This window comes from Cavia porcellus, unplaced genomic scaffold (assembly GCF_034190915.1).
Source record: "Cavia porcellus strain 051 isolate PalLab524CR breed Dunkin Hartley unplaced genomic scaffold, mCavPor4.1 scaffold_61, whole genome shotgun sequence".
NCBI lineage: Eukaryota > Metazoa > Chordata > Mammalia > Rodentia > Caviidae > Cavia > Cavia porcellus.
This window is the reverse complement of record NW_026947544.1, coordinates 357599-385144: the sequence shown is the minus strand read 5'-3', so window position 1 is coordinate 385144 and position 27546 is coordinate 357599.

The following is a 27546-nucleotide window of genomic DNA, read 5'->3' as shown; positions in this document are numbered from 1 at the left end:
TCTAGCACCATTTATTAAAGAGACTGTCGTTCTTCCAGTGAATCTGCTTGGCTCCTTTATCAAAGATAAGGTGGTTGAGTGTGTTTGTAGTTGTGGTTGTGTCTTCTAATCTATTCCATTGATCTTTGGTTCTGTTTTGATTCCAATACCATGTTGATTTTACTACTGTTTCTTTGTAGTATAACTTCAAGTCAGGGATTGTGATGCCTCCTGCTTTGTCTTTGCTACTTAGAATTGCCTTTGCAATTCTAGGTCTCTTCTGGTTCCAGATGAAATTTAGGAGTAATTTCTCTAGATCTATAAGGTATGTTGATGGTATTTCTATTGGGATTGCATTGCATTGGTGTAACAGTTTTGGGAAAATGGTCATCTTCAGAATGTTTGTTTTTCCTATCCATGAGCAAGGGATGTCTTTCCATTTTCTGAGATCATCTTCAATTTCCTTTTTCAGTGTATTATAATTTTCACTGTATAAGTCTTACACTTCTTTCATAAGAGTAATTCCTAACATTTCATTTTTTTGCTTGCTAATGTGAATAGTCCAGTTTCTCTTATTTCCCTCCCTGTGATTTTGTTATTCGTGTATAGGAATGCTATTGATTTCTGAGTATTGATTTTATATCTAGCCACGTTACTGAATTTATTTATTGTATCTAAGAGTCTTTCAATGGAGTTTAGGGGGTCTTCTATGTAGAGTATCATGTCATCTGCAAACAATGATAATTTAACTTCTTCTCTTCCTATCTTTACCCCTTTAATTTCTCTTTCTTGCCTAATTGCTCTGGCTAGTACTTTCAGTACTATATTAAATAGGAGTGGTGATAAAGGACATCCTTGTCTTGTGCCCGATTTTAAAGTAAAGGCTTTCAATTTTTGGCCATTTAGTATGATGCTGGCTATTGGTTTATCATAAATGGACTTTATTATATTGAGGTAAATACCATCTATTCCAATTTTCTCTAAAGTTCTTATCATGAATAAATGTTGGGCCTTATCGAAGGCTTTTTCTGCATCTATAGAAATGATCATGTGATTCTTATTTTTGGCTTTATTGATATGGTGGATTACATTTATTGATTTGCATATGTTGAACTATCCTTGCATTCCTGGGATGAATCCCGCTTGGTCATGGTGTATAATCTTCTTGATGATTTGCTGGATCCTATTTGCCAATATTTTATTGAGTATTTCTGCATCTATGTTCATTAGGGAGATCGGTCTATTGTTCTCCTTTATAGTTGGGTCTTTCTCAGGTTTTGGTACTAGAGTAATATTTGCTTCCAGGAATGACTTAGGAAGGATTGCTTCCCTTTCAATTTCATTGAATAGTTTGAGGAGTGTCGGCATTAGGTCTTCTTAGTATTTCTTGTAGAACTCTGTAGTGAATCCATCTGGGCTTGGGCTCTTCTTGGTGGGTAAGGACTTAATTACATTTTCAATTTTATTAGCAGAGATTGGGTTATTCAACAGTTTTACATCCTCTTGATCTAGCTTTGGTACTCCATATGCTTCTAAGAATCTGTCTATTTTTCTGTGTTATCAAACTTTTGAGAGTAGAGGTTTTTGAAATAGGTGTTGAGGATCTTCTGTATTTCTATTGGGTCTGTAGTGACTTCTCCTTTTTCATTTCTTATTGCATGAATTTGAGCTTTTTCTTCCCTTTTTTTAATAAGGTTGGCTAGGGGCTTATCGATTTTATTTATTCTTTCAAAGAACCAACTCTTTGACTCGTTGATTCTTTGGATTGTTTTCTTAGTCTCTATTACATTGATTTCTGCTCTGATTTTTATAATTTCCTCTCTTCTTTTGGCTTTGGGCTTGACTTGCTCTTCTTTTTCTAGCTGTTTGAGGTTTAGCATCAAGTTATTTATTTGTATTCGTTCTGTTTTCCTGATGTGGGAACTCAGTGCAATAAATTTTGCTCTCAGGACGGCTTTCATTGCATCCCAAAAATTCCGGTAAGTTGTATCTGCATTTTCATTTTCTTTTAGGTATTGTTTAATTTCTTCTTTAATTTCTTCTGTGACCCACTGATTACTCAAGAGTGTGTTATTCAGTTTCCATGTGTTTGCGGGATTTTTGCAGTATCTTTTATCATTAATTTCTAACTTCAGAGTGCTATGATCTGATAACATGCGAGGGATGATTTCAATTCTTTTGCATTTGTTTAAATATGTTCTGTGAGCCAATATGTGGTCTATTTTAGAAAATGATCCATATACTGCTGAGAAGAATGTGTATTCTGATGTTGTTGGGTGGAACATTCTGTATATGTCTACCAAACCCATTTGTTCCCAGGTGTGATTCAGTTCTGTTAGTTATTTGCTCATTTTTTGTCTGGTTGATCTGTCCCTTGGTGTCAATGGCATATTAAGATCTCCTGTTACAATTGTGTTACTGATAATTTGAGTTTTCATTTCTTTTAATAATTGTTTTATATAACTGGATGCTCTGGAGTTTGGTTCGTATATTTTAAGATAGTTATCTCTTCCTCTTGGAGCTTTCCCCTTAAGAGTATGTAGTGACCGTCTTTGTCCTTTATGGTCATTGTTGGTTTAAAGTTCACGTTGTCCGCAAGCAGAATGGCTACTACTGCCTTTTTTTGGATTCCTGCTGCATAAAGAATTGTTTTCCATCCTTTGACTTTCAGTCTGTGAGTATCCTTCTGGGTTAGATGGGTTTCCTGTAAATAGCATATGGTTGGATTTTGTTTCTCGATCCATTCTGCGAGTCTGTTTCTTTTGATTGGTGCATTGAGACCATTTACATTAATGGCTATTACTGTTAAATGCTGGTTCATTGTTGACATGTTATCTCTCTGCTGTTGTATCTTTATGTTTCTGTTCTGTTTAATTATTTGCTTTGCTTAGTGTTTTTTTTTCTTTGTGTATCTAAACTGTCTCTCAATATTTTTTGCAGGTTTGGTTTGGTGTTCATGAAGTTCTTCAGCTGTTCTTTGTCATGGAAGTATCATATTTCACCATCTATTTTGAATGATAGTTTTGCAGGATATATCAGTCTAGGTTGGAAATCATTTTGCTTTAGGATGTGGAATACTTCACTCCATGCTCTTCTTGACTTTATCATTTGTGCTGAGAAGTCTGCTGTGATTCTGATAGGTTTTCCTTTATAAGTGATCTGTCTTTCCTCTCTGACAGCTTTTAATAATCTATTCTTGTGTTGGGTTTCTGGGATGGTGATTATTATATGTCTGGGTGTAGTTTTATTTTGGTTATGACTATTTGGAGTTCTATATGTTTCACTGTTCCTGATGTGAGTTTCTGATTTCATGCTTGGGAAATTTTCAGCTATTATTTCTCTAAATATCTTCCTGATATCCTTCATGTTCTCTCCCTCTCTTTCATTAGTCCCTATCATTCTTATGTTATTTTTCTTTGCATTGTCTTGCAGTTGTTGAATTGTTGTTTCCTGATTCCTTGTTATTTTCAAAAGATCTTTCCTTTCCTGTTCACTAGCTTCATTAGGTCTGAAATTCTATCTTCACTTTCATTAAGGCAGTTTTAACAACTTTCAATGGAGTTTTTTATTTCCTGTATATCTCTGTGCATCTGCATTATGTATTCTGTTTGTTTCTTATATTGCTCGTCTAGGGATTCTATCTTTTTGTTTAGTTCCTCCAATTTTTTATCTGTGTTTTCTCTAGATATATTTAGAATCTCTTTCATTTCTTTGATCATTTCTTCTTTTATCTGGGAGATTATTTCGAGTTTGAATTTCTTTAAAGCTTCCTGGAGTTACTTGTCAATTTCAGTGGCTATTGTGTCCGATATATGAGGTGGATGAGATATATTTTCTTCTATATACATTGCTCCTAGGGTTTCTTGAGATGGGCTGGAGGTTTGAGGTTGTAATTTGGTCTTTCGTTTTGTCATTTTCCTATATTTCTGTGTTTCAAGTGTTATTTGAAAGCTTCCTCAGGATCTGTTGAAAATCCCCTTCTACGTTTGCAGCTACTGAGACTCTGGCACCACACTACCCCAAGCCATTGGGCCTGCAGAACCAATGGCCCTCCTCTGCCTGCTCAGAACTCCACAGTTCCAGACAAGCTGGGCCTCAGGGTCACTGTGTTCCCACCTGCCCCTTGGAAGCTCCACAGCTCTTCAATTGCAGCCAGGTTAGGGTTCTCTCTACAGGCTGCTGTTCCTCAGGAACCTGTGATCGCTCCCTGCTTGCAGAGATATCCACAGTCCTCCAGACACACGGAGAGGCTGATGCAGGCACCCCAGATCTGCCCAGCTCCTCCTCTGCACAATGATGGCCAGGCGCGGCAGCAAAACAGGCTGGGTTCGGGTGCTAGCATGGGCCCGCCCACCTGTCGGGAGCTCAGCAGTTCTCCAAGTGCAACTGGGATGGAGAGGCAGATGTAGAGGCCTCAAACCCACCTCTCCCCTTCATTGCACCCAGAAGCCTGGATGGACTCCAACAGTCTGGGTGGAGATATCCACAGACCTCCAGACACACAGAGAGGCCGATGAAGGCACCCCAGATCTGCCCAGCTCCTCCTCTGCACACTGCTGGCCAGGCGCGGCAGCAAAACAGGCTGGGTTTGGGTGATAGCGTGGGCCCGCCCACCCATCGGGAGCCCAGCAGTTCTCCAAGTGCAACCGGGATGGGGAGGCGGATGCAGAGGCCTCAAACCCACCTCTCTCCTTCACTGAACCAGGGATCCTGGAGGGACTCCAACAGTCTGGGCGGAGATATCCACAGACCTCCAGACACACAGAGAGGCCGATGAAGGCACCCCAGATCTCTAGAGTAAGAGCTTTAAGAAGTCAATTAATATTACCACGTCTGAAAATTAGACAAGGTTTCAAGCTGGTTAATTTGAATCTGAGCATCTGGGGTACAATATGTCTTTGCTGAATGATGTTGCCCAAATATGAGAAAGGCATCATAGTTTGAACCTTTTCAGGGGCCACAATTTGGCTGGCACTATGAAGATTATTGTCCAATTGAATAAATATTTCATATAGAGTGGATAAAGATTTATGTGCTAATTCATGTAATGAGTAAGATATATAGATGGATAAGCCTGAAAGACTGATGTATTAGCTGCATCCAGAAATCCTTGGGAGAAACCTGGAGAATTTACCATTCATTGTGACACACAATAGCATAGAAAAAAGTGCATAGGGACCTGATGATTCATAGACATTAGATTAAAGGCAAAAAATTTGTTACATTGAGGATGAAGGGTACTTTGAAAATGCATTCTTTTTACATCAATCACTGTGAGAGAAAAATGCAAATAATAAGCTATGGAACTAGGCAATCAAGATTGGGTGTTCCCATAGGGTCCATAGTTTTATTAACAGCCTGAAAATCATGTAATAGTCTCTATTGATCTGACTTCTTTATTACAAAAATTGGAGAATTCCAAGGTCTATTAGAGGGTTCTGGATGTTCTGGCATCATTTATTCATTAACCAGTGAATGAGCTGCTACAAACTTCTCCTGAGCCAGAAGACAAGTATCAACCCAAACAGCATCATCAGTTATCCAAGTTACAATGGATGCCATCTGTGGGGTCAGAGAAGAGATCAAAGCCTCACTAAAAACTTGAGCCTGAGTATCTTATGCCAAAATGTTTGTTTTTTGGGTTGATTCTAAAGGATTCTCTGTTTCCTTGGTTGTTTTTCCCAAGCACTTGAGTGGGGAGAAAATCTTGCTGTCACATCTGAGGACTCACCAAACAGTTAGGCCTAAGGAGAAATGTCCCCCTGTAACATCACAACTGCATAAATTAACTGGTATATGGGGAAGAATGTGAGGTGGAGAAATGTCCAGAATGACCTACTTCATCCAACTAGGTTAACAATCTAGCACTTCTACTAGGTTGAGGAATGTTGCCCATATCCTGTTAGTCTGTAGTTGCCACATCCAGATGCCATACCATTGGACATTGCCTTTGGGCAATAACAGAAACATCTGCTCCTCTATCTAAAAGCCCTTTAAATGCTTTTTCTTCAGTGATTAATTCCAGCTCAGGATGATCTTGCTTAATCTGTTGAATCCAATAAGTATTGGAACACCCAAAGCCCTTGGACCACTTTCCTTATTATTGATTTTCAAATTTTCTCAAGGGAAAAATAGCCCGACTTTACAATATAAGAATCTAGTGTGATTTGAACAGGGTTTTGACAGTTTGAACTACACTTATAGCCTTAAATGTAGTCAGCATCAATGATGCCTAGCAAAACCTGAAGGCCTTTTAATGTGAGACTGCTAGGACCTAGAAGTAGACCCATTATTCCTTGAAGCAGAGGCCCAGGCCCACATAATCCAATAGGAAGAGCATGGAGCCCTTTTTTTAGGAGTTGGTATGTATTTGGATGAGGAACTGAGGTCCAAAGCTCCACTATCTTTGTTGTTTGCCAGAGATTAGAGATTTGCTTGATGGCCGAAAGTGAAGCAGAAGAGAAAGTGAGTGAAGCACCTACATGTTTTATCTGGAAGTTTTCTGAAATGGGCTGGAATTCCACATTTATTTTTTGTCTGTTATTATTCTCTCTAGGGTATCCTCATGGACATCTTGCATAGATATCAGGAATTTTTATGTAAGAGACAGTGAAGGCTATGCTGCACCCAAATGTGCAGCAGCAGAAAAATTTCAAGCAAGATTTCCTTCTCCATGTAATGAAGACAAATAATTCTGTTCTTTCCGTTTTGTTAGGCTGTGGGTTTACAACATGAGTGAGAGCTGCTGTATTTGTGAGGGTCCAATATCTGCCAAGTGGTTCCCTGTACACTGAATGTCCAGTACCTGCACAAACCTGAATCATCTCAGACAGTGTATCTCACTTCTTGTGGGCTCCTAATGCTTCTTGGCAGCATTGATTAGCATTTTCAAAAGCCAGTTGTTGAAACATTAATTTAGTTGTTTCTTTGTCACTTATAATTTTCTCACGAGCTCTCAATAAATGTACAGCAAAATCCTGAAATGGTTTGTCTGGATTTTGAGGAATACAAGGCAAATCCAGGGAGGTCTCACCCCTTGAAAAGAGCTCCCTCCAGGCTCTCTTGTTTGCTTTTCTAAGGTGATCAAATACTTGCATGTCAAAAAGCAAGCTAAATGACTAGAGCAGCAAAGACACCTTCCCCAATCAACATATCTTTTGTAATAGCTATGTTCTGAGCAGCATTGCAGGTGACCTGGTCTGTGAACAATTCAAAATAGAGGTCCTTCTCACACCAAATTAAACATATTTTAGCTATGCCTTTCTAGTCATTTGGGGACATAATTTGTTGTCTGAGCGGCGCTATGAAATCCAAGGAAAATGGGGCCATAAAGCCATAGGTAGAGTTAGCACATTTTAATTATTTTAATGACTGAAACTGTACACTTCATAATGGCATATTACTTGCCCCAGATATTGATATCAGTTCTGTAACCAGGTGGATATGTTGAAAACCCTCCATGTATTCCCCTGTCTGTGTGGATTCCTTTAGTGCTAATTTCTGGGAGGCAGAGAAAGTGACCCTACTCCCTGAGAGGTGGAAGTTCCACCTGGTGATGCAACAGCATTTGTTTGAGTTGAAAAAGCAGAAATTAACACAGTGACTTAGTTACTGTTATTGGGGTGGCAGTCATGCTACCACATTTCCCCTGCTTGAGACTTATTTTGAAACAGTGCACAGTGCTAGTTAAAGTATGGTTCTCTCAAGAAGTTTAAGGTTATTTAAACTCTGTCTCATCTAGATCCACAGGAAGAATGTAAGTACTGAATCAAGAAAACAACAAAGTCCCTATTCATGTGTGATTCTTTTGAATAAATTTGTCTCATATTAGACAGTTTGTCCCATAGTTAGACAGTTGAGATATTATCAATACACATCTTTTGTTTTTAGGTTAAGGGGTTTCTTTCAGGCCTCTTTATAAGTGGCCCTAGAAAACAAAGGAGTTTCAGTGCTCCACTCTTTACACCTGATGAAGCCAATATCAGTACACCTCAGTGATGATGATTGACCTGTACTAATGCACTTCTACCACTAGGTTGTACATACATGAAAGGAGTCCCCTTGTTCTCAGTCTCTAACCCTGTCCATATCCTAGCACCTTGTGCTATTAACCATGTGGTTCCTGAGGTTCTTGGCATTAAGGGCCACAAGAGAATGAGAAAAATAAAGAAAAGTCAAAGCTGGGGTCATGGGGAGCCCTTACTATCCTGATGGGAAGAAGATATTGTTCGGGCCTGGGGATTTAGCTCAGCGGCATAAGCGCCTGCCTTGCAAGCAGGCAGTCATGAGTTTGATCCCTGGTACCGGTAAAAATACAAAAATACAAAAAAAAAAAAAAAAAAAAAAAAAAAAAAAAAAAAAAAAGAAGAAGATATTGTTCAACCAATGCAACATGTTTTTTCATATACTGTCAAATTCAGCCCCTCAGGCTGACACACATTCCTTGGATTGTCTAAGGGCTTGATGTTTTTCTAGGCTGCAGCAACTTCTTCATGTGACTAACTGTGGTGTTATTTGTTTTCTTGTAGGGTCATATCTGTTTCATGCCCTAGGTCAAATTCTGGCTTTAAAGTCTCCCAACAAACTCACAGTACGAAAATTTAGTTTTACACGCAGCTACTCATTAAGAAAATGGCACTATTTGACACCATGCCAAAATGTGCAACGCATGAGCCACTGGAGATGTCAACTATGGGTCATATGTTGCAAGGACTGTATAAGGCTGCATTGTTACTTAATTCTTTATTGTAGATGTGCTGCAGAACATGTATATACTTAGAATGATTTCATTTTGAGGTATGAAGAAATTGAAAATACTTAGTTTTTGTTCAATTTTCAAGTACAACTTAATCAGTCAGTGTACAGCAAAGCAGTTAACACAGTGGATCCATCTTCCACTTCTCTGATCCCAAAGCTCATGAGCAAATGCAAGATTTGAGCTTTGTTGTCCACTTCTGGCCCAGTCTTGCATAAGCCAGACTGAACTTCAAGTCTAATAGGTCTCTATGATGGAGACTACACTATGATGGAGACCATCACCATAAGACTGACTTGTAGATTTGTAGGATGTATTTGAACACTCCTTGCAAGGCCTAGAGAGGCTTTTGTGGTGGTGCTGAAGCAGGAGGGAGACATGACTGAGAAAGAAAAAGGTAGCAGGGTAAGAGTTTCATGGTCATGACATGTGGGTCCACATAATCAAACAAGCTCTGTATATTTTTGTTAAGTGTTGTCTTTATTTTCTTCTCACAGCAAATATGTTTACCCTAACCTCTGATGAACTAGAAAGCATAACATGATAAATCTGTGGAAGGAACAGAGTTGGGCAACTAGCAAATATCACATGCTAAATCTGAGGAAGAGATAGAGTAGGGCAGCATCCTAGCCTTCTCTAAAAGCACTTCATTGATGGGAAACTTGCCACAAGCTGGGAGACCATCTTCTCTTTTCAGTCTTCCTCAGGAAAAGACTCACATACAAAATGCCTGGGGAAGAGGGGAAGAAGGTAGATAGCTGGTGTCCCACTAAAGTTGACAGCAATGTTTGAATGTACATTGCATATCCTGGGAGATGCATGTGTGAGTTTTGGATCCTTTATGTTGAAGAAGCAAAGAGTTAAAAGAATCAAAACACATAGCTACTATCTAATGCAAGATGTAAGGCACACACTGATTTACCTGGAAATGGGTATATTTTCATCAACACTGTATTTCTGAAATGTGTAACAGACCAGACTTGATTAAACTCAGCTTTGATTGTTGAAGAAATGACGGGGGAATTTTCTGAAACTGGAGTTCTGCTCACTCTGCCCAGAGGGCCACATAGTAAGCATTTTAGAGTAAGAAAGCAACTGGGAATGGTGGCAAATTTTTGTAATCCCCACCCTTTTGGAAAGTAAGGCAGGCAACTCAAAGTTTTGAACCTTGCTTTACAATAAGACAACTTTACTGAAATTTGTCAAAATTTAAGAACATTTAAAAAAACTGAAGATGTTACTTAGCAGAAAATTTCCTGATGTTGCGATCTCCATCTAAAAGAGAGGGAGGGAAGGTGAGAGATGTAAGGAGGGGTAATGCAAGAGGAAGGAAGAGAGACAGAGACTTAAGGAGAGACAAAGAAACCTAGAAAGTAAAAGGACTCTCAACTGAAAATCCCAATAGGACATTGATGGCCAACCATGTCTCCTGGCTGCTGCCAAGGTGTGAAGTTGCGCTCTTGAGATCCCACAAAGACCATGAGAATGAGGCTCTATCTCACAGTGTTATCTGAAATAAACCACCTATTGCTTTGTAGAGTTTGAGTTGCAAAGCAAGCAATTTAAGTGGGTTGAAGGAAAACAGAGTGTCCTGAGCTGTTAGTAAACACTAGTACTTGCTCAAGGGTGCATAGACCAGTGTGGTGTCCTTGTGAAGAAGAAGGCTGAGAGGAGACACTTCTCCTCTTAACTTTATTTTCATCCAAAACAATGGGAGCAATGTTTCCCCACTTTTTTGGTAGCCACTCAAAAATTCTTTAAATTCTATATTGTGTTTATGACTTTCTAGCAGCATTGAATAGAGAAGAATGGGACAATGCAGAGGTCTATGGGGAAAACATGAGCTGAAAGGACTTATAGATAGAGTCATTGTACAATTCCTATGTAGGTTGTATCATTATGATTTGCACTGACTGACTCAGTGCCTTAACAGCTTTTCAGTCTCACATTCTCCACATATTTGGCTCCTAAGGGGTGAGAAAGTTAAAGGAATTACTCCATCTCATTCCATAAGTCTTAGAATGTCCATTTGAGCCAATCCAGTTAAAGAACATCTCATCACTTTTACTTCTTTTTTTCTCCCTTATTATCAACAAGCCTTCCTTTTCTCAGTCTGGTATCTCAGTCTGTTTTGAAACCTGAATCTCCTCAGAAACAGGATTCAGGATAAATGAGGATACAGAGAAAGTAAAGGAATCAAGTTATTATATGGGCTTTTTTATGTGCTTTTCCACCTACATGAAAAAGTTATATATTTTATTTATTTACCTCCTGGTGCACATGTCAGTAGCATCTCATTCAAATGAAGATTCCTCCTATTTTTCTGGAAGGCTTTTTAAAAAAAGGGACTTTCTTATCTGTGTGCTAGTGTTTTGAATTGTGAAAGCTGGAATCTCAAAAGATAATACAGATGATTAGATACGGTAAACTTCAGAATTGGAGAGAAATAGTGTAACTGCTGGCCATGCCAACTTAGTAAGCTGTCTCTTAATTACCTGGATTCAGCAAAGCAAAGTTGTAAGGAAAGCGCTTGTGGAGCACTCTGGGTTTGAGATTTGAACTTGTACTAAAGCTGAATGATGGAAAATTGATGGTTGGTTTGCACATCTGTTCATTCTTTTTGTCTTTGGAAAACCTGGCAAAAGCATACCATTCCCTGCCTGTAGCCCAGCTTTTGCTGTGTTATGATGATGGATAAAAAAGAATAAATGTGAGATGGGAGAGCTGCAGGCCATTCTCAATAGTGGCATTCTCAATAGTGCCAGGAACAAAGCCACAACATATATGTATGTGGTCTGTCTTTTTGAGACATTGTCATGCTAGGCACCTCAGGCTGGTTTTGACCTCACCTTGTTACCCAAGCTGGGCTCAGAGTTGTGATGGTCCTTATGCCTCAACTTCCCCCCTACTTTGATTACAGGTTTGTGCTACCGTATACCGGTCCTATGGACATTTGAATTCTAAATAGCATAATTTACTGGAAAGGCACATCAGAATGTGCAATGGGCAGCTGCCTACTTAAAAGGGGATATTTGTGGATCTAAAGACTGGGTCTCCTGGGAATTCTAAGCTTAATGATTTTGAGACACATATAGCCAATTTAACTGATCAATATCAAGTAAACAAAAAGGAAATGAATAGTGATGAATCTCATGAGAACAAGCCAAGTGTTTCTATGATAGTGGCCATGTGGTGTAAAGGAAAAGGAAAAACTCTTCCCAGTTCATGATAAATCACAGAGCAATAACAGTGAGTAAGGTGATGCCTGTCCTTGTCAGTAGGGAAAAGCTGGCCAGCACAATTAAGGCTAAGGGTTGTATCAGAGACGAGGGCTTTTTGGGTGTGACACAGAAAACAAGAGAACTTTGCTGAGTATAGGTGAGAAAATGCTGTATATATTAATTACTAAGAGTTTGAAGTCACCACAAACTGCAAAGAGAGGTCCTCGCCCAAAATATGAAAATTTCCCACAGTGAAAGGGAAGAAGGGAATAGGGTCCTACCAGTAGCAAAGGGACATGACTCAGTATACAATGACTCATATTACATTTAATGACTTATGCTTTGCCATCACAATGCAGCAGCATCATATGAGAAGACAGAGTTTTACATAGAGTTTTGAGGATGTCCATCAAAACCCAGGAGTGCCTCAGTTAGAGGATCAATCAGATTCACTGAGCAAAGAATGAATTTTGTCTTTTTTTTTTTTGGCTGTTTCTCTTCTGACTCTCAGAATCCATGAGCTACCTGGATATGCTTAGCACTATTTTCAACTCCAGTGTGGTAGTACAGTGAACATTAATTTAAAGAGTGGATCACCAAAGATAGAATAAAGATATCAACCGCCAGTTTGCAAGAGTGTGGTGGCACAGACTGCTTGTATCTGTCTAATCTCCATAGGGTATTTGTTTTTTAATTTTATGGTAAAGAGACCTGGACAAAAGAGGACAGAACAAAGCAGATCATAACAGTACAATGTAAACAGCATAGTACATCACAACAAGGTAACTGGATATGAACAGTATCTACCGTAATGTCTCTTTCTTTGAAATAGTGGAGCATACCTTCATATACAATCGTATAAAACATAACAGAATAGTACAAATTCATTTAAGAGAATGAAAGTGTTACAGGACATTCAGAACCAAGTAACAGAAAATAAACAATGGCTACTATATTATCTCATTTTCCATAAAACATTTGTTTATACCATCACAATAAGACACAATGTGATAGAACCAATGGAAATAGAAGAACAAAAGCATAGTAGGACTTCAAAGCAAGATATTATTAAATCAGCAATGGCTGCAATAATGTCCTATTTTCTTCAAAATAGCTGTTCTCACCATCACACATAATAAAATCAAACAAAACAGATTAAAACAATTCTAACTAATGAATGAAAACATTTTAAGACTTCAAAGCAATGTAATGGGAATCATGATTATTATAAAATCTATGTACCCTTACCATTAATAATACTATGGAGACTATACAGTATTTGTACATGAAAGTTTGATTTGTTTTGCTTATGAGTATGGTATCAAGTTGCATCAATTTATTTATCAATATCTCAATGTGATTATTCTTTACAGATGAGTAGTGTCCCAATGTATAAAAAGACCACAATTTTTTATCCATTCATCAGTTGATGGACATTTAGGTTGTTTCCATGATCTGGCTATTAGAAATTGTGCTGCTATAAATGTGGATGCACATATATCACTGTGGTATGATGTTTTCAGTACTTCTGGGAATATGCCTAGAAGTGGAGTAGGTGGAACAAATGGGACTTTCAATCCCAGATTCTTGAGGAAACTCCAGACAATCCTCCAAAGTGCAAACACTGTGGAGTGTACACTCCTACTCATAGTGTAGAAGAGTTTCTTTTTCCCCACCGCCACTCCAACATTTGTTGTTGGTGGTTTTCTTTATCATGGCCATTCTTTCTGAAGTGAAATGGAATCTCAGCATGGTTTGGATTTGTATTACACTAATGACTAATGATGATGAGCAATTTTCAAGTATTTATGTGTCACTTGCATTTCTTCATCTGAGAACAATGTATTCATCCTAGATCCCCGTTTTTGTGTTGGGTTTTTGAATTTCAGGATCTGATTTGTAATTCTTTATATGTTCTAGATAGAAGTCCTTTAACTGAGGGACAGTTCTTTAAGGATTTTTCCAAGTTTGTGGGTTTGCTTTTCAGTATGCTGTAAATTTACTTCAACATGCAGAAACTGTTTAATAAGATGTGATCTTATTGATTCTGGGAAGTATTTCCTATGTGGTTTGATTCCTGTTCATGAATTCTCTACCTACCCCTATGTCTTAAAGGAGTTTACCTATTTTATATTCCAACAGAATTAGTATTTCTGTTTTAATATTTAGATCTTTGATCCATTTAGATTTTAGTTTAATACATGGTGATAAGCATGGGGCTAGTTTTACTTTTTGGCATTCCGTAGGATATTTGGAGCCACTGAGCTAACCAAGAAGACAAGATGTGCATTCACTAGAGATATTTTGCAGTTGTGCCAGCTTGTCCAGAAATTCACAGGAACAAAATATGCCAGGCATATTTGGGAGAAAGGACATATTCTAGGGGTAAGGATCTTATCTCATGAAGTTGGATGGGCAGAGGCACAGGGAACCAGAAGTTAGTCATAACAGGGCAGTGATTGTAGGAAGGCTCTCTGTGACTCAGTAGGGTCACTTTAGGAGTACAGTTTGGCATTTCCAAAGTGTCTTTTTTTACAAACACTGCTTGTGGAATTTTTGACTAACTAGTTAGTTTATAATGAAAATTTTTGAAAATGTCACTTTCTGTAAGTCAGTTCTTGAATTTCATGAGTATGCTGTCCTCAAAATTATAGTGATCCTCATTACTAAGCTTCCCAAGTGCTGGTATTCCAAGCATGTGCCACCAGGCCTTGGAAGACTTCTTAAATTTAAGTTTGAATGGCATTCAAAGTCTTTAGAATGCCGCCCTCCAATTTTTCTAAGTTTCTTAAACAACCACTTCTTCAGTAAGGGCTTCAGAAGAGACACACTCAATTAGATGAGATGTAGGAAATACAGTGAACAAAGCAGAAAGATAGGAGAGGCAGTGATGACTGGATATTACTGTTTTAAAATTAAAGCATAAGTGGGAGTTCTTTTGGATAGGAGCTGCAGAGAGAATGATGCATACTCATGAAATTCAAGGACTGACTTACAGAAAGTGACATTTTCAAAAATTTTCATTTTCATTGAAGCCTTTTAGCATACAGTCTAAGTTGTTGGACTTTCTCCTTTTGTATTCTGCCAGATCACTCCAGATCATAAAGAAATCTTGGCTTCCTCAATTGGCTCATTTTTGGCTCTAGAAGGTTATTAATCCTAGACAGGCAGAAAGCTGAGGTATTGCCCCTTGATACATGTGGATTATTGAATATAAGTGGGAGATTGTTGAGTACCAGAAAGAAAACACAGATGGACATTCACATGCACACCATACATGTGCACAAACACACACACACACACACACACACACACACACACACACACACACACACATGCATGCACACACACATGCACACACACACAATGTAGGCTTTGGATAGGCTTTAGTAATTATTCCCTCATTCATAGCTATTGATCTTGACTCTGACCTTGACCATGATCCCATGTTTGGGCAACTGGTCACATTTTCTCTCTGCCTTTGGCCTAACATTATGTCACCTTACACCTTTCTGTGTTGCTGCCCAGTGAACCTCAAAGACCTCTCTCAACAGCCTGGTAGGTTGTGTCTGTAGCCTTGTTATTTTACTATGGCACTCAAATGCTATATAAGAGAGTTTGAATAATCTTGGGCAACATACTGCTGGTTTCCCATATGTGCATGGCCCCTGATAAAGCAAATGATGAGAAATCTATGACTAGGCAAGGGTTGTATTCTCATTTCCTCCTCCTTGAAGCCCTGATAGGCAACATTCTATTCAACCTTCTTGTGTGTTTGACAGCTACAGAAAGAACAAAATCCAACAGGCATTTTATGAGGGTTTTCTTCTTTCAATGTTGTTCTGTTTCTTATTTTAGTTTACTTTAGGAATATTAATAGCTTATTTCACTTATAATTAGCCACTTAACATTCCTTGAAGTTACAGTACATGCCAGAATTCATTGTTGAATATTAAATGTTGCTTCTGAGACTTTGGAACATTTAGTTTTACCATTTTTCTGTTGATAGACACTTGTATTGCTACTGAATGCTATAAGTGATGTTGTTAGAGAGAGGGGTGTCCAGATAAAGTTTCTCAGATCTTTACTTTGAATTCCTTGAAAGATATTCACAGAAGTGCAGCTGGTTGTATACTAGGATTTTGCTGTTTCATACATTTTGAAACTTGGGTACTAACTTATATAGTGACTGCTCTATTTGACCTTTCTTGAAGTGTTGAAAAGGGTTCTAATGTTTATACTTTTTGGCAACACTTGACATTTACTCTGCTATTTCTTTCTTTCTTTTTTTTTTTTTTTTTTTGTCTTTTTCATTTTCATTTTTATCAGTACCAGGGATCAAACTCACAACTGCCTGATTACAAGGCAGGCACTTATGCCACTGAGCTAAATCCCCAGCCCCTTACTCTGCTATTTCTTTTTAATCTCAGTTTTGAAATGGCCAACCCCTTAGCCAGGAGAAACTGTCTCTGGAGCTGCTAGTTGAAATTATCTATTTGTGTTATCTTACATGTTTGGTTTTACAACATGTAGAGTATATAGAAAAATATAACTTCTGTGGAATTACAGTAATTGTTTAGAAAGTGTTTGTGACAGTTATGAGATGGATAAATATTTCATCCCATTTCCCAGGTTGACTTTTTAAAATTCTTAAGTGTTTTAAGCTTCTGATTTGTATAATATATATGTCTGAGACTCTTTTGTTTTTCCCATTGTTGCTTGTACTTTTCAGAGATATATGCAAAAATTACTACTACATTTTGGCCTGTGTTTCAGTGGGAGAAGTTTTATGATTTCAGTCCTTTTTCTCTGCAAATCATGTTTATATGACTTGATTCCATTTGTTATTTTACACTGAAAAAAAAAACTTCAGTAAAAATGATTCAGAATTTCTAAAAGAACATAATAGGAATTTGCCACAGGTTCATGTATTTCTTATTGATACTGGGGAATGAAACTCCCAACTCACTATGTCCCATATGAGTATGTGTTCTCTAAAACTGAAGATTGAATTTTAGGAAAAATGGAAGTTAAGAGTAGAATATTTTTAATGAGGGAAAAAAGTTTTGTCAGAGAGACAGGAGGGGTCCCTAGGAGGTTGCTAAAGCTGTCTTTTCCAGAGATTTTACATATAAAATCATGTGTTGAAACAGGTCCAAGATGAGGAAAACTGAGAACTCACAAAGCAGAGGGGCCTGAGGTGGCACAGCACTATAGTTAGTTAATAATATTAATAATTCAGGTAAATTGATTATATTTGATATATATGAGGAAGTGAATCACATAAAAAGCAAGCATTCTTTGAGAGTAGTGACTCTTTCCTTCAGGGTTGCTGTGGTGACTCCTGACTTTCTCAGGATGATAGAGAACTCTTTAGAATATCAGTCCTTTGGATATGGATCATTTGTTTGAATGATGACTCGACTTCCTCAAAGTGATAGGGAGTGGGTACTAACTTGTACCCAACTTGGGTACTATTTAGAAAATAGTCCTTAGGACAGGATGTATTTTTTGATCATTTGTATTGAGGCCTGGCCCACAGCAGGAGCTGTCTGTCTTCCTCAGAGTTGCAAGGTATTTAGACTTCTGCACTGATACCTTGCAAGTATGCCTCTGGTTCTTTTAGGGCATAGCCTTGTCTCACTGCCCATAGTATTTCTAAGTAATTCAGCTGCCTATGACCTCCCTTTCTGAAGAAGTACCCCAATCTGCCATGAAGGAATAATGGCTGATGACCAATCTGGATTGTGCAGGCTGAAGAGGGTCACAGTGGTTGAATGGCAGGCAGTCAGAGTTATTACTGCTGAGATCCTGTCTAGAGGCCGTGGATAGATACCAGACATTTCCATCTTGGGTAAGAATAGAGCTTTAAATCTGGAGAGACAAACCCAATGAAACAGTTAAGTATGTATGGACAGAATAATAAAAACCAAGATAATCATGAGTATAATTAACAAAGATTTACACCAAGAGGAACTGAAATTAAGGATAAAGTCCAGGGAATTTTAGATTCTGGTATTCATTGATTTCTTATCTAATACATTGAATAACTATGAGATATAAGCAGAAGATCAGGAATATATACACAGCATTCAATTTTTATAGTTTTTAAGTATTCCCTTTGTGCTGCTGGTAGAATACCCAATGCCATCTGAATTTCATGGATAAACTTTCTTATTAATTTTATTTTATACAGGAGAGAGACCAGTTGCACTGAAGTCTCATTGGATATACTTAAGGCCTTGATATATGTCACATAACTTTCTCTGAACCATATCTGGTGGATCCCAGTAAAAGACTCTAAAATGAATCTAGCACTATTATTGGTTTTCATCTGCATGATGCCTTGGTGCCTGATGCCTTGAGGCAAAAACAATTTTTAATCAAATAACATATATTCAAAGCCCATATAAAAAAGCAAAGCATGCGTAGAAATTCTGGCACTTACAATTAAATACTGTTTCTAAATTATGGCAACACCACTTATTAAAGAGATTGTCATTCTTCCAGTAAATATGATTGGCCCCTTTATCAAAGAAAAGGTGGCTGAGTGTGTTTGTAGTTGTGGTTGTATCTTCTAATCTATTCCATTGATCTTCCACTATATTTTTATTCCAGTACCATGTAGATTTTATGGCAGTTGCTTTGTAATATAACTTCAAGTCAGGGATTGTGATGCTTCCTGCCTTGCCTTTGCTGATTAAAACCATCTTCCCTATTCTAGGTCTCTTCTAGTTCCAGATGAATTGTTGGAGTGATATTTCTAGATCTATGAAGTAGCTTGATGGTATTTTTATTGTGATTGCATTGAATCTTTATAACAGTTTTGGGAGAATGATCATTTTCACAATATTTATACTTCCTATCCATGAGCAAGGCATGTCTCTCCTTATTCTGAGATCCTCTTCAATTTCTTTTTTTCAGTATATTATACTGATCCCTATATAGATCTTTCATTCCTTTCACGAGAAAATTCATAAATATTTCTTTCCTTTTTTTTTTTTTTTTGGTTGCTAGTGTGAAAGATGTGGCTTCACTTTTTTCTCTCTGTGATTTTCTTGTTAGTGTATAAGAATGGTATTGAGTTTTCAGTATACTGATTTTGTGTATCCAGCTATATTCCTGAATTTATATAGTATATCTAGGAGTCTTTCAATGGAGTTTTAGCAGTCTTCTATGTAGAGTATCATGTCAGCCACAAATAATGATAATTTAACTTCTTCTTTTATTATCTCTAACCATTTTATTTCTTTTTCTTGTCTAATTGCTCTGGCTAGTGCTTTCAGCCCTTTATTTAATAAGAGCAGTGATAAGGGACATCCTTGTCTTGTGCCTGATTTCAAGGTAATAGCCTTGAAATTTGGGCCATTTAGTATGATACTGGCTGTTGGTTTGTCATAGATGGCCTTAAGGAAGATGGCCTTTATCATTTTGAGTTAAGACACTCTATTCCAATTTTCTGTAAGATTCTTATCATGAATGAATTTTGGGCTTTATCAAAAGCTTTTTCTGCATCTATAGAAATGATCGTATGGTTTTTTTCTTTTCACTTTATTGATATGGTAGAGTACATGTATTGATTTACATACATTGAAATATTCCTGCATTCCTGGGATGAATCCCACTTGCTCATAGTGTTTAATCTTGTTGATTTGCTGCATCCTATTTGCACATATTTTATTTGGGATTTTGCATCTGTGATTGTTAGGGAGATTTGTCTATATTTCTTTTTCTTAGTTGGTCTTTCTCAGGTTTTGGTACTAGAGTAATATTTGCTTCCAGGAATCACCTAGGAAGGATTTCTTCCCTTCCAAATTTATTGAAGACTTTGAGAAGTGTCTGCATTAAATATTCTTTATTTTTCTGCTAGAATTCCACAGTGAATCCTTCTGGGCCTGGACTCACATTTGTAGCTAAGCACTTAATTATATTTTCAATTTCATTAATAGAAATTGGGTTATTCAGTACTTTTACATTTTCTTGACCTAGATTTTGTAATTCATATGTTTGTAGAAATCTGTCTATTTCTTGTTATCAGATCTAAGAGATTAGAGGTTTTCAAAATATGTTGATGACCTTCTGTATTTCTACAAAGTCTGTTTTTCACCTTTCTCATTCCTTCTTATATGAATTTGAGCTTTTACTTCCATTTATTTCATAAGGTGGCTACGGCTTATCATTTTTATTTATTCTTTCACAGTACCAAATCTTTGATTCATTTATTCTTTGGATTGATTTCTTTGTCTCTATTGCATAAATTTCTGCTCTGATTTACATAATTTCCTCCCTCCTTTTCGGTTTGGGCTTGACTTGCTCTTTTTTTCTAGATGTTTGAAGTGTAGCTATTTGTTTGTATTCATTCTATTTTCCTTATATGGGAACTCAGCTCAGTAAATTTCCGTCTGAGGACAATTTTTTTGCATCCCTCAGATTCCAGTAAGTTGTATTTGAATTTTTGGTTGTTTGTAAGTATTGTTTTGTTTCTTCTCTAATTTCCACTGTGACACACTGATTACTTAACTGTTATTCAGTTTCTATGTGTTTGTCGGATTTTTGCAGTACCTTTTATCATTAATTTCTAATTGCATGGTGCTATGATCGATAGAATGCATGTGATGATTTCAACTATTTTGCCTTTATTTAAATATGTTCCGTGGGCTAGTATATGGTCCATTTTAGAGAATGTCCCATGCACTGCTGAGAAGAATATGTCTTCAGATATTGTTGGATGGAACACTGTGTATATGTTTATCAAGTCCATTTGTTCACATGTGCAATTCAGATATGTTCTTTCTTTGCTAATTTTCTGTTTGTTTGATCTGTCCTTTGGTGTCAATTGTGTGGTAAGTTCTCCTATTATAGTTGTGCTATTGTTAATTTTGTTTTTCATAACTTTTAATACTTGCTTTATGTAAATAAGTGCTCTGAAATTTGGTGCATATATATTGAAAATTGTTATCTCTTCCTCTTGAAGTTTTCCCCTAACCAGTATGCAATGACTTTCTTTTTCGCTTCTGAACATTCTTGGTTTGAAATTCACATTGTCTACAAAAATAATAGCTACTCCCACATTTTTGCATTCCTGTTGCATGAAGTATTGATTTCCATCTTTTAACTCTCAGTCTTTGAGTATTGCTTTGGGTTAGATGGGTTTCTTGTAGACAGCAAATGGTTGCATGATGTTTCTTGATCCATTTGCCAGTCTGTTTCTTTTAATTCATACACTGAGGCATTTACATTAATGGTTATAACTGTTATGTGTTGTTGTTTGTTACCATTTTATCTTTTTGCTATTTCATCTTTATCTTTCCATTCTGTTTAATTGTCTGCTTTGCTTAGCAGTTTTTCCTTCAGTGTATTTTAAGTGTCTACCAATATTCTTGAAGGGTTGACTTGGTGATCATGAAATTTTTCAGCTGTTCTTTGTCATGGAAATATTTTTCCATTAATTTGGAAGAACAGTTTTTCAAAGTACATCAGTTTCAGCTGGAAATCATTTTCCTTTAGGTTCTGAAATACTTCATTCCATGCTCTTCTTGACTTTTTTGTTTGTGATGGGAAGTCTGCTGTGATTCTGATAGGTCTTCATTTAAAGGTGATATATCTTTTCTCTCTGATACTTTTTTAAAAATTCTATTCTTTTGTTGGATTTCTGTGATGGTGATTGTTATATATCTGGGTGTAGTTTTATTTTAGTTATGGCTACTTGAAGTTCTAGATGCTTCACTGATCCTGATATCAGTTTCCATTCTCATATTTGGGAAAATTTCAGCTATTAATTCTCTAAATACCCTCTTTTTATTTAAAGAGAGAAGGAAAAAAAGAAAGGACTTAAAAAAACAATGCAGTAAAAGGTTACAAATAATACAGTATTTATAGAAAAAATATACAGTACGAAATCACCAGTTAACAGTCTACACATTATCTTCCCAGAAACAGTTGTCCATATCACTAAATTAAAGCATATAAAGTGAATATTCATACAGTGGAATTGGAGACAGTTCCATTCAGTGATCCAACAAAAGTTCAGTTATATGGTTTTCTGTCCTACACTCTCAAATACCTGCAGTTATATCCCTTAGTCCACCTTACTTTCCTCTCTTTTTTACAGTAACAATTAGACTTTTAAGGTTTTATTACTTTCACTGTTCTTATTACTTTTTTGAAGAGAATAAAAACAAATGTGACTAAGAAAAACAGATTCAGAACAGAAGGGTGGGCATAGCACATGATGCAAAAAATAGAATACCAGGTGATCAAAAGTGGTTACCATTGTGCCTCTTGCTATTTTCAAATTGAGTTGTCTATATCATCAGGTATAATAGAATTTATCAAAACAATACGGAACAAAATCAATAAAGTCTACACTGAGGACCTTACAGGACTTCAAAAAAAAAAAAAAAAAAAAAAAGGATGATAGTCAATCCATATTGGGCATCATAGTATATCTTATTGCCTTCAAAGTGATTGCCTATACCCTCAAACTTGATAGTATCAAACAAAATAGAAAATATAATAATCAGACAGAACAACATGGGGAGAGCAATACTGGGGTTCAAGTCAGGTTAATAGGACAACAAAAAGGTTACCATAATATGTCCTATTATTCTTTAGCTTTCCTTTAATTAAAAAATGAGAGAAAATAGATTAATTTAAAAATATGGGGAAGATTAAGATAAGAGAGGATATTGTAATAGAACAATGCAGGGCAGAATGAGCAATTAAAGCATCATTGTGTTTCACCACCAGATAATCTAACATAATAGTAGTCACCATAGTGCCTCTTTCCTTAAATTATTTGAGTGTAACTTTATGTGCTATAATATCAAGCTTATCTAGACAATGTGAAGCCTTTCAAGAGAATGCAAGAATTACAGGGTATTTAGAACCTGCTAATAGAAAACAAAAATGGTTTCTATATTATCTCTTTGCCTATAAAGAGTTTTGTTTACACTATAGCATATAGTGAAATATAGTAAGATACAACATGTTAAAGCCAGTGGAAACACATGTATTACAGCTTGATGGGACTTTAAAACAAGACGATATTAAATCAGCACTAGTTTTTATGTTGTGTTGCTTTCTTCAAAATAGCTATTAGTGCTATCAAAGATACTAAAATCGAACAACCCAGGTTAAATCCATTGTGGTTAATGAGTGAAAACATTATATGGCTTCAAACCAATATAATTGGGAATCATGATTACCACATTCTTCTATGTATTCTTATCATTTCTTACACTAGGGAAACTATTCGGTATTTATACATGTGAGTTTGATTTATTTCACTTATGAGTATGGTCTCAAGCTGCGTCCATTTATTTATAAATGTCTCAATGCGGTCATTCTTTATAGCTGAGTAGTACTCCATTGTATAAAAATATCACAACTTTTTTATCCATTCTTCAGTTGATGGACATTTAGGTTGTTTCCAAGATCTGGCTACTAAAAATTGTGCTGCTATAAACATGGATAACTATATATCACTGTGGTATGATGCTTTCAGTTCTTTGGGAATATGCCTAGAAGTGGTATAGCTGGGTCACTTGGGGATTCTAGTCCTAGTTTTCTAAGAAATCTCCAGACTGACCTCCAAAATGGTTGCACTAGTCTACACTCCCACCAACAGTGCAGGAGAGTTCCTTTTTTTTTTTTACACAGTCTCTCCAGCATTATTTGTTGTTGGTTTTCTTGATCTTGGCCATTCTTTCAGGAGTGAGATGAAATCTCAGTGTGCTTTTGATTTGCATTTCCCTAATGACCAATGATGATGAACATTATTTCATATATTTATTTGCCATTTGTATTTCTTCATCTGAGAATTGTTTATTCATCTCAGATGCCCATTTTTGGATTGGGTCTTTGAGTTTTGGTTTTTAATTCTTTATATGTTTTACACAGAAGTCCTTTGTCTCAGGGGCAGTTCACTAAGGAAATTTCCCAGTTTGTGGGTTTATTTCTCACCACACTGGAGACTTCTTTTGATGTACAGAAACTTTTTAATAAGAGGTGATCCCAGTTATTGATTCTGGAAAGTATTTTCTATGTGGTTTGAGTCCTGTTCATGAATTCTCTACCTACTCCTATATATTCAAGGTTTTTACCCAATTTGTCTTCAAATAGATTTAGTGTTTCTGTTTTAATATTTAGATCTTTGATCTATTTGAATTTTATTTTAGTACATGATGATAGGCATGGGTCTAATTTTAGCTTTTGACCTGTGGAGAGCCAGTTTTTCCAGCACCATTTATTAAAGAGACTGTCGTACTCCCAGTGAACCTGTTTGGCCCCTTTATTGAAGATAAGGTGGTTGAGTGTGTTTATAGCTGTGGTTGTATCTTCTAATCTATTCCACTGATCTTCAGCTCTGTTTTGGTTCCAATACCATGTTGATTTTACTGCGGTTGCTTTGTAGTATAGTTTCAAGTCAGGGATTGTGATACCTCCTGCCTTGCCTTTGCTGCTTAGATCTGTCCTGGCTATTCTAGGTCTCTTCTCATTCCAGCTGAAGTTTAGGAGTGATTTCTCTAGTTCTATGAGCTATGTTGATGGTATATTTATTGGGATTGCATTGAATCTGTATAACAGTTTTGGGAGAATGGCTATTTTCACAATATTTATTCTTATTATCCATGAGCAAGGGGTGCTTTTCCATTTTCTGAGATCATCTTCAATTTCATTTTTCAGTGTAATATAATTTTCCCTGTACAGGTCTTTCACTTCTTTCATGAGAGTAATTCCTAGATATTTCATTTTTTTTGGTTGCTAGTGTGAAGGGTGTGACTTCTCTTATTTCTCTTTCTGTGACTTTGTTGTTAGTGTATAGGAATACTATTGATTTTTGAGTATTGACTTTATAGCCAGCTACCTTACTAAATTTATTTATTATATCTAGCAGTCCTTCAATGGATGTTGGGGATCTTCTATGTAGAGTATCATGTCATCTGCAAATAATGATAGCTTAACTTCTTCTTTTGCTATCTTTACCCCTTTTATTTCTCTCTCTTGTCTAATTGCTCTGGCTAGTATTTCCAGTACTATATTAAATAGAAGTGGTGATAAGGGACATCCTTGTCTTGTGCCTGATTTTAAAGTAAAGGCTTTCAATTTTTGGCCATTTAGTATGATATTGGCTGTTGGTTTGTCATAGACGGCCTTTATTATATTGAAGGAAAGCCCATCTATTCTGATTTTCTGCAGGGTTCTTATCATGAATGAATGTTGGATCTTAGCAAATGATTTTTCTGCATCTATAGAAATGATCATGTGGTTCTTACTTTGGGTCTATTGATATGGTGTATTACATTTATTGATTTACATATATTGAATCATCCCTGCATGCCTGGGATGAATCCCAATTGGTCATGGTGTATGATCTTTTTGATGATTTGCTGCATTCTATTTGCCAATATTTTATTGAGGATTTTTGCATCTGTGTTCATTAGGGAATTGGCCTGTAGTTATCTTTTTCAGTTGGGTCTCTCTCAGGTTTTGGTACTAGAGTAATATTTGCTTGTAGGAATGACTTAGGAAGGATTGCTTCCCTATCAATTTCCTTGAAGAGTTTGAGGAGAGTTGGCATTAAGTCTTCTTTGTATTTCTTGTAGAATTCTGCAGTGAATTCGTCTGGGCCTGGACTCTTCTTTGTAGGTAAGGATTTAACTACCTTTTCAATTTCATTAATAGAAATTGGGTTATTCAGTAGGTTTACACTTTCATGACCTAGCTTTGGTAGTTTGTATGCTTCTAGGAATCTGTCCATTTCCTCTGTATTATCAAACTTTTGAGAGTAGAGGTTTTCAAAATAGGTGTTGATGATTTTCTGTATTTCTATAGGGTCTGTAGTGATTTCTCCTCTTTCATTCCTTATTGCATGAATTTGAGCTTTTTCTTCCCTTTTTAAATGAGGTTGACTAGGGGCTTATCAGTTTTATTTATTCTTTCAAAGAATCAACTCTTTGATTCATTGATTTTTTGGATTTTTTTTGGTCTCTATTGTATTGAAATCTCCTCTGATTATTATAATTTCTTCTCTTCTTTTGGCTTTGGGCTTGACTTGCTCCTCTTTTTCTAGATGTCTGAGGTGTAACATCAGGTTATTCATTTGTATTCATTCTGTTTTTCTGATGTGTGAACTCAGTGCTATAAATTTTCCTCTGAGAACAGCTTTCATTGCATCCCACAGATTCCGGTAAGTTGCATTTGTGTTTTCATTTCCTTGTAGGTAGTGTTTAATTTCTTCTTTGATTTCCTCTGTGACCCACTGATTACTCAAGCGTATGTTATTCAGTTTCTATGTGTTTGTGGGAATTTTGTAGTGTCTTTTATCATTAATTTCTAATTTCATAGCGTTATGGTCTGATAGCATGCAAGGGATGATTTCAACCCTTTTGCATTTATTTAGATATGTTTTGTGAATTAATAAATGACTCATATACTTCTGAGAAGAATGTGTCTTCTGTTGTTGTTATGTGGAATAATCTATATGTCTATTAAGTCCATTTGTTCACAGGTGCAATTCAGTTCTTTTATTTCTTTGCTGATTTTCTGTCTGGCTGATCTTTCCATTGGTGTCAATGGTGTGTTAAGATCTCCTGTTAGAATTGTGTTACTGTTAATTTGGTTTTTCATTTCTGTTAGTACTTGTTTTATATAACTGGGTGCTCTGGACTTTCGTGCATATATATTCAAGATAGTTATCTCTTCCTCTTGGAGTTTTCCCCTAACCAGTATGTAGTGACCTTCTTTGTCCCTTCTCATCATTATTGGCTTGAAGTTCACATTGTCTGCAAACAGAATAGCCATGCCCACTTTTTGGGGGGTTCCTCTTTCATGATGTATTGTTTTCCATCCTTTGACTTTCAGGCTGTGGGTATACTTTTGGCTTAGATTGGCTTCTTGTAGACAGCATATGGTTGGATTTTGTTTCTTGACCCATTCTGTCAGTCTGTTTCTTTTAATTGGTGCACTGAGACCATTTACATTAATGGTTATAATTGTTATATATTGGTTTATTGTTGACATGTTATCTTTCTGCTGTTGCATCTTTGTTTTTTGCTTTTGTTTGTCTGCTTTGTTTAGTGGTTTTTTCCTAGATGCATCTAGGCTGTCTTTCAATATTCTTTACAGGGTTGGCTTGGTGATCCCAGTTTTTCAGCTGTTCTTTGTCATGGAAGTGTCTTATTTCTCCATCCATTTTGAAGGACAGTTTTTCAGGATACATCAGCCTAGGTTGGAAGTCATTTTCCTTTAGGATCTGAAATACTTCACTCCATGCTATTCTTGACTTTATTGTTTGTGCTGAGAAGTCTGCTGTGATTCTGATAGGTTTTCCTTTATAGGTTATCTGTCTTTTCTCTCTTACAGCTTTTAATATTCTATTCTTTTGTTCAATTTCTGCGATGGCCATTACTCTGTGTCTGGGTGTAGTTTTATTTTGGTTATGGCTATTTGGAGTTCTATATGCTTCACTGATCTTGATATCAGTTTCCAGTCTCATGTTTAGGAAATTTTTAGCTATTACTTCTCTAAATATCCTTTTGACATCCTTTATGTTGTTCCTTTCTTTTTTCATTTATCCCTATTAACCTT